The sequence below is a fragment of the Oryzias latipes genome, chromosome 4 (assembly GCF_002234675.1).
Source record: "Oryzias latipes chromosome 4, ASM223467v1".
NCBI classification, from domain to species: Eukaryota; Metazoa; Chordata; class Actinopteri; order Beloniformes; family Adrianichthyidae; genus Oryzias; species Oryzias latipes.
In genome coordinates, this window is record NC_019862.2 from 24,190,278 (window position 1) to 24,204,123 (window position 13,846).

Sequence of the window (13,846 nt, forward strand, 5' to 3'; positions counted from 1 at the left end):
AATGAATATTTCCAAATGTTGCTTGTTGATCTGAGGTTGGGTTTCCAGGCTGAGATGCAAAAATGTGACATAAGTCACATGTACCTTTGTAAATGTTTGTAGAAGTTGTACTCTAAGAGGTAGTTGTACTGCACTGTGCAAAAAACACGTCATTTTCTCAGATACATTGAATTGATCTATTTTGACTAGTGTATTCTAGGATTGCACAATATTTTTACTTTACTGAAATTTTTTGCAGAATTTAAGTCCATTAAATTGACCTGGCTCATCATTATGAAACATTCTGGTTCTGTTTGTGTCATTGACATTATGGAGCCACAAGATGGCAGCAAAACTCACAGATTTGTCTTTCCTCTGTGATGAAACTCCACTAGGAGGTTGTTTTTGAACGTATAACCCTTGTATACTAAGTTTAGCATTATAGATTCTCTTTATTTCTTTGAAAATAAAAATGGAAGGTTCAACCTCTGAAGAGTTTTATGTCACAAAGATACATTTGATCATTTATATACTGGTAAATATTTAGAAGTAGGACTAATGAAGAAAACCTTGGGCTTCTATAAGGTCAAATGTTGTCAAATCATTTTCATAATGGATTTCCGTTAGAAATAATAGGGTAAAAAATAAAAGAACATTGTGATAAATATATCATTTGTTTTTATTTATTTATTCTTAACTCTGAGAAAAGCTGAACAAACAGATAGGCGCTGAAGGCCTCTTGTGTCGGACAGATTTTCCTGTTACCATAAGGGGATATGAATCGTTTGACACACGAGGTCTATATTTATATAAACCCCTTTTGTAGTTGAGGCTAAACTTTATTTATATTCTTGTTGGACTGGATAGGAAAAAAGAACAGAGAAGGTCAGAGTGGGATATTAGAGATGGGGGTAAGGGTCCAAAAGAAAGGGGAGAAAAAAGGGGTTTACAGAAGTTGGAGGATGATTAAGTAGGAGGGGGTAGAATAACAAAGCAACAAGTTGCTGGAGGTTTATCATCATTACTGTAACATTTAGTCTGGCCTGTCCACAGACACACTCATCAACGCACTCAAAAATAAGTACCTGCTGGCTCCAAAAACCTTCACACACATACATTTTGAACACAATACCAATACAGCTTACATGCACATTTGGTATTTCATCTATGTGCATGATTCAAACTCTAAGAAAGCTGTGGATGAGTAGAACTATCCAAAAGATGAATATGAACATCAGAGTTCCAATAATTTGACTGTCTGAGAAGGCTCATTAGATAAAAGTAACACACTCTTGAGAATCAGTGATGCAGGTCAGTTAAGCTTGATCCTCTGATGACATTGCTGTTTTATCAACACACAATGGGTCAGGTGGGACAGTGTTATCCCTTTTTTGAGCAGAAAATCGGCAAGGTTGCAGATTTACCCTTCACCCCCAGTCTTTGTAATGAGGTTGATCAGCTTCCCTGAGTCTCTGACAGAGAAACTGCAGACCTGCTTGTTAGCTATAGCTGTATGGTTCAAACACCAGTTGTCTTGGGGAGTTGTCATGCTGGGATGCCCACTTAATTGCCTGACTCTGATCCCCTTCATTATGTGGATCTCTTGGTTCAGTTTGAAGATAGAATTATTGCTGCATCTGTTTTGGAACAACAACTTCCAGTTGTACACAGGTCATTGCACAGGTCCTCCCCATGCCAGACAAATGCAACATGTCGATTCTTGATGTAGACACCTGCTGACAACCATGCCAAAAGCTTAAACCAAGAGTCAATTACAACAGCAAAATAAGTTGTTTTTCATTGGCAGATAAATGAAAAAATGATTTTGATTGGGTGCAACACAAAAACTGAGCTTTGCTGCTCATCCCACAAGTCTGTGCTCACAAAACTTTCTTTCTTCACAGTGAAACCATTGATATCTGAATATGGTAAATATTTAAAGACCCACTTTGATGAAAATTGACTTTTTGGAGTTTTCATAATGGTCTTGTTGCGTTTTTCTCATGGACATGTATAAAGAAAAAAATAAGCGTAATCTTGCATTTCTAAGTATTTCTTTATTCCCATGAATCAGGACTTGACTTGACCTGCTAGACCTGAGTGCTGCCTTTGATACTGTTGATCATGGGATCCTTTTGCACAGACTCCAAGACTGGGTTGGCATCTCTGGATCTGCCCTAAGTTGGCTCAAGTCTTATCTAGAAGACAGGAAATATTTTGTTGAAATTGGGAGTTGTGTCTCAGACTACATGGCCTTGACTTGTGGTGTGCCCCAGGGATCGATCCTGGGACCCCTTCTGTTCAACCTCTACATGCTGCCACTAGGGCAGTTAATACGCAGTAATAACATATATTATCACAACTATGCAGATGATACTCAGATCTATGTGTCACTGACAACAGGTGAATATGGGCCGGTGGATTCACTCAGCCACTGCCTCCAACAGATCAGTGCGTGGATGCAGAACAACTTTCTCCAGCTAAACTCAAACAAGACCGAAGTTATTATTTTTGGCCCACAGAAACAAAGAGAAAGTCTCAGCAGCTACCTTCATTCTCTGTCTCTTAAACCCTCAAATCAAGTCAGAAATCTAGGGGTAATCATGGACTCTGACCTGAACTTTAACAGCCATATCAAGTCAGTAACATCAGCGGCATTTTATCATCTGAAAAACATTGCCAAAATCAAAAACATAGTGTCAAAGCGAGACCTGGAGATACTTATCCATGCATTTGTCTCCAGTAGGTTAGACTACTGTAACGGCCTGCTCACCGGCCTCTCCAAACGAGCTGTAAAACAGCTTCAGTACATCCAGAATGCTGCTGCTCGAGTCCTGACCAGAACCAGGAAGTATGATCACATTAGTCCTGTGCTCAGGTCTTTGCACTGGCTCCCTGTACCTGAAAGAATAGACTTCAAAGCAGCTCTGCTTGTGTACAAGTCTCTCCATGGCCGAGCACCAAAGTACATCTCTGACATGTTAGTGCCATATGAACCATCTCGTACTCTGAGGACCTCAGGGGCCGGCCTCCTGTTGATTCCCAGAGTCAGAACTAAACAAGGGGAATCAGCGTTTCAATATTCTGCAGCTAAAATCTGGAACAGCCTCCCTGAAGTCGTAAGACAGGCCTCTTCTGTGTTCATGTTCAAATCTAGACTTAAAACATTTCTGTTCAGCCGTGTATATGACTGAAAGGTCCTATCTGCACTTTTCTTTCCTTTCCTTCCTTTATTTTTAAATCATTTTTCAAATTTTTTTTTCTTTTCTTTTAAAGTAAATTTTATGTTGATTATTTCTATGATGTATTGTGATTTTAATGCATTTTTCTGTTTTGTGAAGCACCTTGAATTACTTTGTGTATGAATTGTGCTATACAAATAAACTTGCCTTGCCTTGCCTTGCCTTGACAAAATAATGCAGATGGAAAAAGTTTGTATTCATGACGTAGAAATGTTGAACCTGCAACGGCAAGCCATAAGCTTCCTGCTCCACTCTATTCTATGCATCCACTTGCAGGCAAATGGATTCATGTATGTCTTTGTCTGAGCTCGCATCTGGCTCAAAAAAGCAAAAAGCTGCAGTATTGCTTTCCATTTTTGTTGCACCGCTAATGTTAGGTTGAGGTTGTGAGGAGCTGTAAGCTAGTGGGAGAGAGAGAGAGATGAGAGAGAGAGAGAGAGAGAGAGATGATGGGAAGTGAAGCCAGGCTTACTCCATGCCCAACAATCCCACCTAGAACTCAGAGGCAAATTTCTAATGAACTACTGCTGCTCTGCAGAAACTAAGTCTTAGAAAATGACACTGGATTTATGATTTTGACTAAAAATGGCATAATCATAAAAGACCATTGGTAATGCTTCAAAATTAGATCAAAGGATGATCAGAGTAGGTCTTTAAAGGGCCTATACCATGCTATTCTTAAGCTTTTTAGAGTCAACTATATCCATACATATATATATGATAAAATTTATATTTTTTAATTTTTTTTCTTACCCCGAAGTAAGACAACTCGACCTCTGAGGCAACACCTTTCGCTCCTTGTGGGTGTCGCTCATTTCATGACGTCAAACTAGAGTCGGCTTCAGCAGTGTGTCTGTGTTTCGCCCACGAAAACAAACATCCAAACTTTTGCAAAGATGGATTTGCATATTGTGTATTATATAAAGGAAAGAGTGTTTTCCCCTTTTTTTCCTTTTCTACATATAAACACAGTTTTTTTTCAGCATAAAAATTTCTGTTTTAGTTTTTTATGACTTAAAAATTTATTTTTTTAAGGACTGATATGGATTCCTGCTTTGGCCCTTTCACGCCTTTTTGGACTAAATTTAAATCTTGAACTTCGCCCTTCAGTTTGTACCTAATTTAAATGTGAGACACATCTTAACACCTTTTCTCTCATACTGTCCGCTGACTGATCTCCATGAAGTTTCACATTCCATCTGTTTTACTTTTGTTGGGGCCATGTTTCCTGTCTGCCATTCTTTCCTTCAAAACTCACCTCTCGTTATCTCATTCATCTGTGCACCCTGCTGCTCTGGAAACTCAATCATTACTTTACTCTAGGCTTTTCACACTCTTGTGTATTCATTTGGTTTTGTGTGTCTGACAGGTTGGCTCTAAAATTTCTAAAGGATTTCTCTGTTTGAATGAATGTTTTTTATCATCATGTCTGCTTTAGATCATACAGTTTATGTAACTAGTGAGTGAGTATGTTTTGCATCTTGTCAAATGGGATAAAGTGGCTGGAAAAAATATTAGTCCTGCATTTCTCTAAACTATTATGTGAAAAACATGTTTGTGTCATTTCTGACAAATTCCACTACATAAAGGAGTGGCTAAAAGAATCCTATTATTTCCTTTTATTTTTGAGAGATTAATGAAAATTATATCTTGTCAATATGGCCTCCCCGGTTAGTGGTTTGTGCAAAGTTTCCCCAAACTAAAATAAGAAAAAAGCTCTATTCCTCCTCCAGTGGTTGTCGTTGGTCTTACATAGCAATTGCTATGAAAGTCACCTGACCTGAGTAATGAAGAGTCATGTAATAGATCCAAAACCTTTCTCCAATAGACAGCTAAAAGTTTAAATTTGCTCAGGTTCCTTCTTAGGTGCAGACAGGAACTTAAGGGTCCATAAAGAGGGTTCATCATAAGTGGTAGATCAGGTCATTAAAGTTGGTGGAGGGAAGGTCCACAATGAAGGCAGGATGTCAGGATAATGTGCATTTTCTCTGTGTATTGAAGGAGAATTTTAACATCTGAGAAGTGAAGTCAGTCATTCACTGCTCGGTAAACACAAAGGTTAGGTAGATATAATGCCTTGGTAACATGCCCCTCGGATGGGGGTTGATCTGTTTGAATGCTGTAGGTTTTTGGGTTGTCCGGGCCAGTAGAGAGTTGCAGACAGGAACAACTGCATCTTAAAAGGAGTGCAGGTGTGTTTTTGAATTCCCTTGAGGCTCATTTGTCCACCTCATGGGATGTCATGAAAAAGGGATGTACCTTTGTCTCGTGTGTGGTAAGTGTATCGTGAAGTATCTGTAAGGTTAACGGAAGTGACACACACTTATGGGCGATGCTGTCATTTGGTGCCCAAACGCCGCACTCTAGTTGTTAGTAAGGTGCGTGCTCTGGCTCCTTACTGACCGCATGTAAATGTTGCAAGCACAGGGTGTGCATGGGATACGGAAGTGTGCATAGGATACCCACACAAACTATGCTCTGATTATATAATGTGCTCATTTCTAAAAAGCACGGTGCACGCAGCAGGCGGCAAGCATCGTGCACTTATCACTGGGACAGCACCAACAGGCTCCGAAGGGTTTGGGAGGTGAAAAAAATCTGTACGATACACCTGAATCTTACCTACTTTCCCCTTACTTACCCTTGCCTGTTGTTTAAGTGTTTGCCATGACCTGTTGCCAGCAGCATGCCTGAAAAAAAAGTGCAAAAACATTTTTGTCCTACAGGCTCACCAAGTGGTATTTGCCCAATTATTTTTATCCAGTTATTTTTCTCATTTTTTATTTTTTTCCAACTTGAACAACCAACAGCTGAGCAAACAGATGAAAGCTGAAGGCCTCTTGTGTTGGACATATTTTACTGTTACAATGGGGGTCATGAATCTTCTGACACACAAGGTGTGTATTTGTGTAAACCCCTTTTGTTTTTTGTTTTATTTACTTTATTGTGTATATATCCTTGGGGACTTCCAGATCCAGACTGACAGGATTGTAATGGCGAACCAACCAGACATTGTAGTGGTGGATAAAGAACAGAGGAAAGCCGTTGTGGTGGGAACATCAGGAAGAAGGAACATGAGAAGCTGGAGAAATACCAGGGACTCAGAGAAGAACTGGAGAAAGCCTGGAAAGTGAAGGTGACAGTGGTGCCTGTGGTAATGGAAGCATTCAGGGCAGTAACCCCCAAGCTTGGGTGAGAAACCACCTGCGAAAGGGTGAGAGGGGCTTTTTTTATTAATATCTCAACATTTCCGTTCAGAGATTAACCACTGTGCATCTGAAACATTGCTGACCTACACTTTAAAGGAAAATAATTTTTTTAAAGTTATTATAAACAATATACTTTATCAATAGAGTCAAAGGTTGTGTGTGATTGGCATAGGTGCTTCTCAGAAGAACAGATAAGGATTGGTCTGCTGTTTGCATCTTCATGGTGTTTTGTTACCTGAAAAATGGATAAGCATTCATATGAGAAAAACAGGAAGATATGGTTGGAAGGCTGGTACCCTCCGTGCAATCATTGTTCAAGCTGCTTTAAGACAAACAGCGACAATGGCGCCACACCAAAGGAGGACCAAACAAATGTCATCTAGAGATTCAATCAAGTCAAGGTTGCAGTTATGAACTAGACCACAACCACAACATTTAGTTTTTGGTAAGCAAAGCTGAGTAAAATCTAAAACAATTGTCACATGAGATTCTGTTTAATTTTGTGTTTTTGATTATTAGAAAACACAAATGTTAACTAATAAAATAATCTTAAAGATACACTTTTTCAACTGGCTCATTTGGGATTTATAACTGAGAGAATGAAACATCTTTCCTGCAAAAATGAAACCAAAACGGAGTGTATTAAAGATCAGTGGAGAGTTCTCTAACTCGTAGAGCTTTTCTAGATCACTTTGCTAATCACAGGACTGGGAAATGTGTGTTTTTGATCCTGACATTTGTGCTTTCACTGAAAATGTTTTACTCCATGTCACGCGTCCATGACTGTGTATTTTATCTGTTATAATGCTCCCCTACAAGAGTCTCTCCCGCATGGTTGGTGATCTGTTTTTTTAAAAGCTTTCATGGACTGTTTCTTGTAGGTGTGAGCTCTGATGTGCAGAGCGTTTGCCGTAGTTTGCTGTTTGGAATCTGCATTCTTTCTCTTGTTTTTGAAGTTATCTATGTTCTTCTGATGTTTATCATGAGCGTTTGTGGCGCCACTGCTGGTTAATGTGCTTTATTCAGTGTGTGAGGTATAAAGTAAAAAAAAACAAGACAGGCAGACTGAACGATGTTGGATATATATTGTAATGGATTCAGATGGACTGCCACCTTCTTTTTGGATTGTGTGCAATGAGAGCTGGACAGAGAGGGGCAGGGATTGTCTTATTTGGGTTGGTCTGAAGCTGTGTTCACACCACGAGTGTGTGTTGAGGCCACTACCAATAAAAAATCCATGTAAATGCACAAAAACGCGCATTTTAGGCTTCTACTTTCAAAACTGTCACATTCACGTATAGCTACACAGGTTTTTATCACCCTTTTCAGGCTCTACATACAAAATGCTGAGCCATTGAACTCGTATTGCAAGTTAACCCTTGTGCTATCCTACGGGTTCAAGACGACCATTGACGTGTTCTCCCTACCATGACAAAGGTTGATAAAGGTGGAAAGGATTTCATGTAATCCATGGAAACCAGTGAAGATCACAAATCATAGAAGAATAAAGTTCAGCTCACTGTCTTGTGGGGTCTAGATGATCTCACTCCCAATGTCAAAGTGCCTAGGATAACACAAGGGTTAAGCCAGTTGAACAGTTGTTCTTAATGTGGGTGTGCTCTGAAGCACAGACGGTTTTACTGTAGGTATTGAATATTTGTTTTTGCATGACTTTTAAAGTTATAAAATCTATGTTGTTATGTATTTTCTGAGGGGCTGGCAGCTACAGGCTAACGTAGACGATCAGATACTATTGATGACGTCATCAAGCTGTAGTAAGGTCCAAATTTGAAGACACTATGATTTCTATATCTTTCTGCTTGGAGGGATAAATGTGGGGATAGGGAAATAATTCGGATTCAGCCCAACTTTCATTAATCTGAACAGAGATGTGACAGAAAATGCCTGGAACAAGAGTTGCGATTTTTGCACCGCTTCAACATTTTGCACCAAGCATCTTTCGACTGTGAGTGGTGGACATGCGCACGTGTAACAAGAACAGGCAGACGGCTGGGTCCAAATGCAGCAGGTTTATTAGCTCTACTAAATGTCCACAGAGCTAAATATGGGTCAGACAGGAGTCACTAACAGGCATAAGATCAACAGAATAGACACAGAGTAGTCAGGATCTAGGTGAGAGTTGGGGCAGGCAGGGTCAGGAAACAGAAGATCAGCTCCAGATATAACGCTCGGTAATGAAGGCAGAGTGGCACAAACAATACTTCACACTGAGCTTCACTCAGTGCAGTTCTTAAGTAGACTGCGATTGGTAAATGAATGAGTCAGGTGTGTGGCATCCAGAAAATGGACGCAGGGGTTGCTGGAAGCTGTAGTGTGGTTATAACTCTGGAGACAGTTCCAGCCAGTGACCAAATGGGGAGCTCTTACTTCTGACAGCTAGCGAACAGTAGAAAACGAAGATGAAGCCCCTCCCTGCTTGTCCAGTGTGAACCCATGGGCTAAATGCGTGTTCAAGAATGTTTGTGTGGCGCAATCTTGAATGTCCATCAAATGCCTGGTGTGAAAGTAGCTTAAGACGCCCTTTAACTTGAGAAACAAAATATGCAGGCTCAACAGTTTATATCAACTATTTGAATGTAACATTAGAGGTTGGTACTTTTGCACACTAAAGAAATGAACTGTGTGGTCTTTGGCCAATCAGAGAGCTGGGTGGTTGAGGATAATGTTGGTTGTGTTCCTTGGAGAACAAAAAACTGGTTAATACTTGTGCTTATATAGTACATTTCTGTAATAAAATCTCGACAATCATGGGGGGAAGTGTGAAAGTTTAGAGTTCATTCCCAACTCTATTTCTGATTTTTGCAAAAGGTCACCCAGTGCTCTAAGATGGTACTCAGTACTCGCACTTCGAAAAATAGCTCTTTAGAGTACCATGTAAACTAGACTCAAAAACTTTAGTTGTGATTATAATTTTTTAAACAAAAGAAAGACATGATTATTTTAAATTATTGGATTATTCTACGCCTGCCCACCCACACCAGTTGTCAGAATTATGCTATGAGGCACTGTCATACTCTACATCTTCTCTTGTAGTTTATGATTTCAAGATAAACAGCATAGTGATAAATGTGGAAATAAAGGATAAGAATAAGACTTGTATTTTCTGATTGATTTTCTTAGAACCATGGGAATTTAGTTTCTTTGAAGATAAAAACAATTCTGTTACATTTTTGACCCTATGTTGACCGAACCTGGCTGCTGCGATGTGCTTGTAATCAGCAAGTAGTTAGATTCCCCAAGAACTCAAATCACTATCTTGTCACACACATATATGATAATGTAAACAATCTTATTTATTCACCTCTGTAAAAAATTGTAAAAAATATTTTGCAGTTCATCAGTTAGCCTCTAAAATAGTGTCCTCCTTTTAAACCCTCAGATCATGAAGCTACTTCACTTGACGGACTTATCCAAAAATATTTCACAGAGGGCCATAGTTATGAAATAATAATCGACTTACTGAAAACAAAACACAACATATCAGTCGGTCTTTGCAATTTGGAACGAAGATTAAAAGATGCAGGCTTGACCAGAAGACTGAACTACACTCCACTTGCTACTCTGCAGACAGAATTTAGAATGACCATGAAACAAAAAAATTAACAAGGCTAAACTTTTTTGATGTCTTGCTCAGTATGAACGTTTTTCTGTACTTTCCCGTAGATTTGATGGGATAAATTGCATCTGAGCATGAAACCCTCTTTGGAGAACTACAACAACAGAGTGGTCAAAGAGCTTCTTTGCAGTGGGAATCAGCTATTGAGAACTACATCACCCTAAAAAACATGGCTGTTCTATTAAACCTTTAGGGACGTATTTGCATTGTAACCAAACCAGGGGATCCCAAAACCAGCAGGAAGCAGACACTCAAGACCTGGATTTGGGCACCCAGAACTAAAGTAATACAACCTTTTTATGTATGGTATTAGCTATATGTCATTTTCCTCTCTCTCCTGTCATTTCATGTGTCAAATAAAGTTTTCTATGCCTGAAAAAAACTTTACAAAAATGTCTGTAGTCCATTATTTTTTATTACTGAAAGTATTATATAAAAAAATGTTGCAGTACAACTTGTGTTTCAAAGTGTAACAGAAAACATAACAAATATTGTAGCCCTGAACTATAACTGGTTGTGGCAATATTAATTTTTACAAAAAAAATTAATAAAAGCACCCAAAGCCAGGAGAAGTCTTGATTTCTTGATTGATTCCATTGTTGATTGTTGGCTTTATAGGCACTATAGGAGTCCAAAAGAGGAATCTTTAAAATGTTGGCACATGTATTCGCCATTGGTAATCCTGATGTTGAGGAAGATAGGGAGTGAAGGCGTGGTAGAGGACTCATACCAGCAGGAGGAACACATGGCACCTGCAGCAAACATTAACACCTCCTCCAAGGTCACAGCGCTGTCATCTTCCAAAAGCAGATAGAGAATAATTGACAATACAAACCACCTTTATTAAAATTTAGGGTGATGATAGGATGATTTTTATCGCATTTTACGCTTTTATGATACTATTTCACATTTTCACAAATCAGGTAAAGGTTTTACAAATCAGAAACTGTGTTTAGTGTATTCTTTAGTATCTAAATCATAATTTAATCCAGGTATGAGCAGTCCAGGTCCAGCGTTTTTTCAATATCACCTGGTCTGTGGTGGACTCAGTGCATAGAATACGATAAAAATCATCCTATTTCACATCTTCACAAATCAGAGAAAGATTTCACATATAAGAAACTGTGTTTAATGTATTCTTTATAATCAAATTCATAATTTAATCCAGGTTTAAGCAGTCCAGGTCCTGTGATTTTTGAACAGTAATACCCGGTTCTAGCGAAAAATGCAGTGGAATGTTCCTTTAGTGCCCCTGCAAAGTGCGAAAACTCCTTGGAGTGCAGAGCGGGTCTCCCTTGGGGGGGTCCTGGCTCGTACCTGGGGTTGGGGCGGGGGGATGCCCAGAACTCCTGGGTGGTGATGGGGTGCTCGTCTGGGGCTGTGGGTGCCCTTCTCGGGTGGGGCCCTGTGTTGGGCTCTTCCGGGGCGGCGGGGGGGCTGCTCTCCTGGTTGGGCTGGGGCGGCGCTCTCTTTCCCCCCATGCTTCCCTGCTCTCTGGCTCTGGGGGCCTTGCGGCGGTCCTGCTGGTCCTGGCCTGGGTGGCGGATTTGGTCGCCCGGGGTGCGGTTGTTCCCTGCCTGCTGCCGTGTGGCGTTGAAGGGTTCCGTCTGCCGCTACTGCTGCGGCGGGGGTCTTGGTGTGGGGGTGGCTGGGCGCTCCTCCTCCTTCTTTTCACATTCCACCATCCATTTTAGAAGAACATAAACACTCACCTGAGCACAGGTGTTAGCTCACCTTTGCACTAATAGTTTGCATGATTGAATGAATGAAATATTTCACAGTAGTTGGTTTAAAGACATAAGTATGCGTATGTGAACACTATCTGTTTTGTGTGCATGTTGACATGTGGACATTTTTGCAGCTAGCAGGTGTGTTGATAACATTTGAGTGTGTGTGTGGACAGGCCCCGCCCTTTTTGTGCTACATTTGAACCTTACCGTAATGATAAACAACCAGTAAACTTGCTGCTCTATCCTGCTTCATGGTCTTATCCCCCCCCCCTCCCACTATCACCCTCCTACCCCCCCTCCCCCTAACATCCCTCTCTCTTATTCCATCCTTTCCTTTTCCGTCCGGTCCAACACCAAACATTTTCAAACATGATTGAAATTAAGAAAGTTTGGCCTCAATTACAGAAGGGGTTTATTCAGACATACCTTTGGTTTGTCTGAAGATTAACAACCCCTGTTGTTAAAGTGAAATATGTCCAAAACAAGAGACCCTCTGTTCTCATCTGCCTGCCCAGCTGTTGGACAGGAAAAGTAAAAAAAAAAAAGAAAAGGCCAGATTTGGTAAGATGGAAATGTAAGAGGCCATCCAATCGATCAGCATTCTTTGAACCCTTATAATAACATTAAATGGAAATTTACTATTTATTAACCATTTAATTGCAATGGAATAGTTTTCATTTCTTCACATAAAACAGAAATACTTCTAAATACATTGATACCAGAATTACTGTGAATTTCATATTTGAAGACCAGAATTCAAATATAGAAATAGTGTGGAAAAAAAAAACAATGTCAATGTAATGGGTTTTAAAAGAACTGTTACATATTATTCACAATTTAATGTTCACAATAAACTTCTAAATGTAAACCATGTAAACAGGAAAATAACACGAATAATTATCTTATTTAGAAGTACAAATAACATTGGTTTTGATCACATTAACTAACAAATATGTTCTGCTTGTTTTGGACCTTGAGGCTCTCAGTCAAGGGGCCACAAGTTTGCTAACGTAATTCAGCCAGCAAAATCAAGAAATCACAATTCTTAGAAAGTGCTGGGATCCAGATATTATTGATTATAGGAAAGGAGCCTGGAAATTTGAATGCTGCTGCTGCATTTGGCACACAGGCTGGAATTTGGACATGTCTGCTCCGAGCATCATAGTCAAGTTTAACAAATAAAACTATTTTTCACATTTTGTTATATTTTCTGAAGCACATTCAAAATAAAATAATACACAAAATAACAAAAATGTATTCCCCAAACCCCTGGACAACCATTTAATACCTTTAGGACTACATGAAATAGTTCTCTGTTTGTCAAATGATATGAAATAAACAAGTGAAAGAAAACTGGAGCATGCACACCGCTAAAATGTCAGTCTGACACCCCCCCACACACAGTAGTACGAGTAATCCGTGTCAGAAAGACAGTGCGGTTTCCATGCGGGGGTTTGAAGCTGCGTTCCACTTTGGGACGGTCTACACGAGCCCTACTCGCGCGCGCTCCCCTCCTACCCTCCAAGCCCCGCCCCTACCCGAGAAGCTCTCAGTAAAAAGTCCGTCAGTCTGTCAGACAGGATTAAAACGCAGAAAAAAATCAGTCTGTCTACCCCTTCGTCTTGTCTGTGCAGGTCTTCAGCCAGACGTTTGTGTATCTCCGAGAAGAAGGACCTTTATTTTCCCAGCTGCGACTACAGCAAGAGTTTGAGCTTTTTCCCCAGACTGCCTGGTGGTACGTCCGTTCTTCTCTTCCTCATAGTTTAACGGTTTGACTGGTGCTTGTCTTTGAACCTCCAGAAGAGCATGCTCTGCTGTTCAGGCTGAAGACTGTCATTCTGGCTGCTAATTTGTGTGTGTATGTGTTTTAGCTAGCTGTGTGAAGTTTGCCGCTCGTGAATTCAGGGGAACATCTGTTGACACGCAGCTCTTCCTCCTCTCCTCTTCTGTTATCTTTAGCGTATCTGGTTAATGTCCTGGGTGGCCCGTGATTTACTCGTTAAAAAAGAGAGAAAAAAAGAAGTGCGGCGGACCAGAGAGGCTGTTGTT

At 40.1% G+C, this 13,846-nt stretch overlaps 1 protein-coding gene across 3 annotated transcripts in view; it reads left to right on the forward strand.

Moving 5' to 3' along the window:
• Positions 1-12,699: 12,699 nt before the first annotated feature.
• tgfbr3 (transforming growth factor beta receptor 3) overlaps positions 12,700-13,846 on the forward strand; it is a 74,936-nt gene continuing 73,789 nt past the window's right edge. For 2 of the 3 annotated variants that reach the window (XR_002290010.2, XM_011474320.3), the window contains exon 1: positions 12,700-13,532. The gene's annotated coding sequence lies outside the window, so the exon portion shown is untranslated. The remainder of the gene's footprint in view (positions 13,533-13,846) is intronic. The other variant, XM_011474319.3, reaches the window with a different exon arrangement.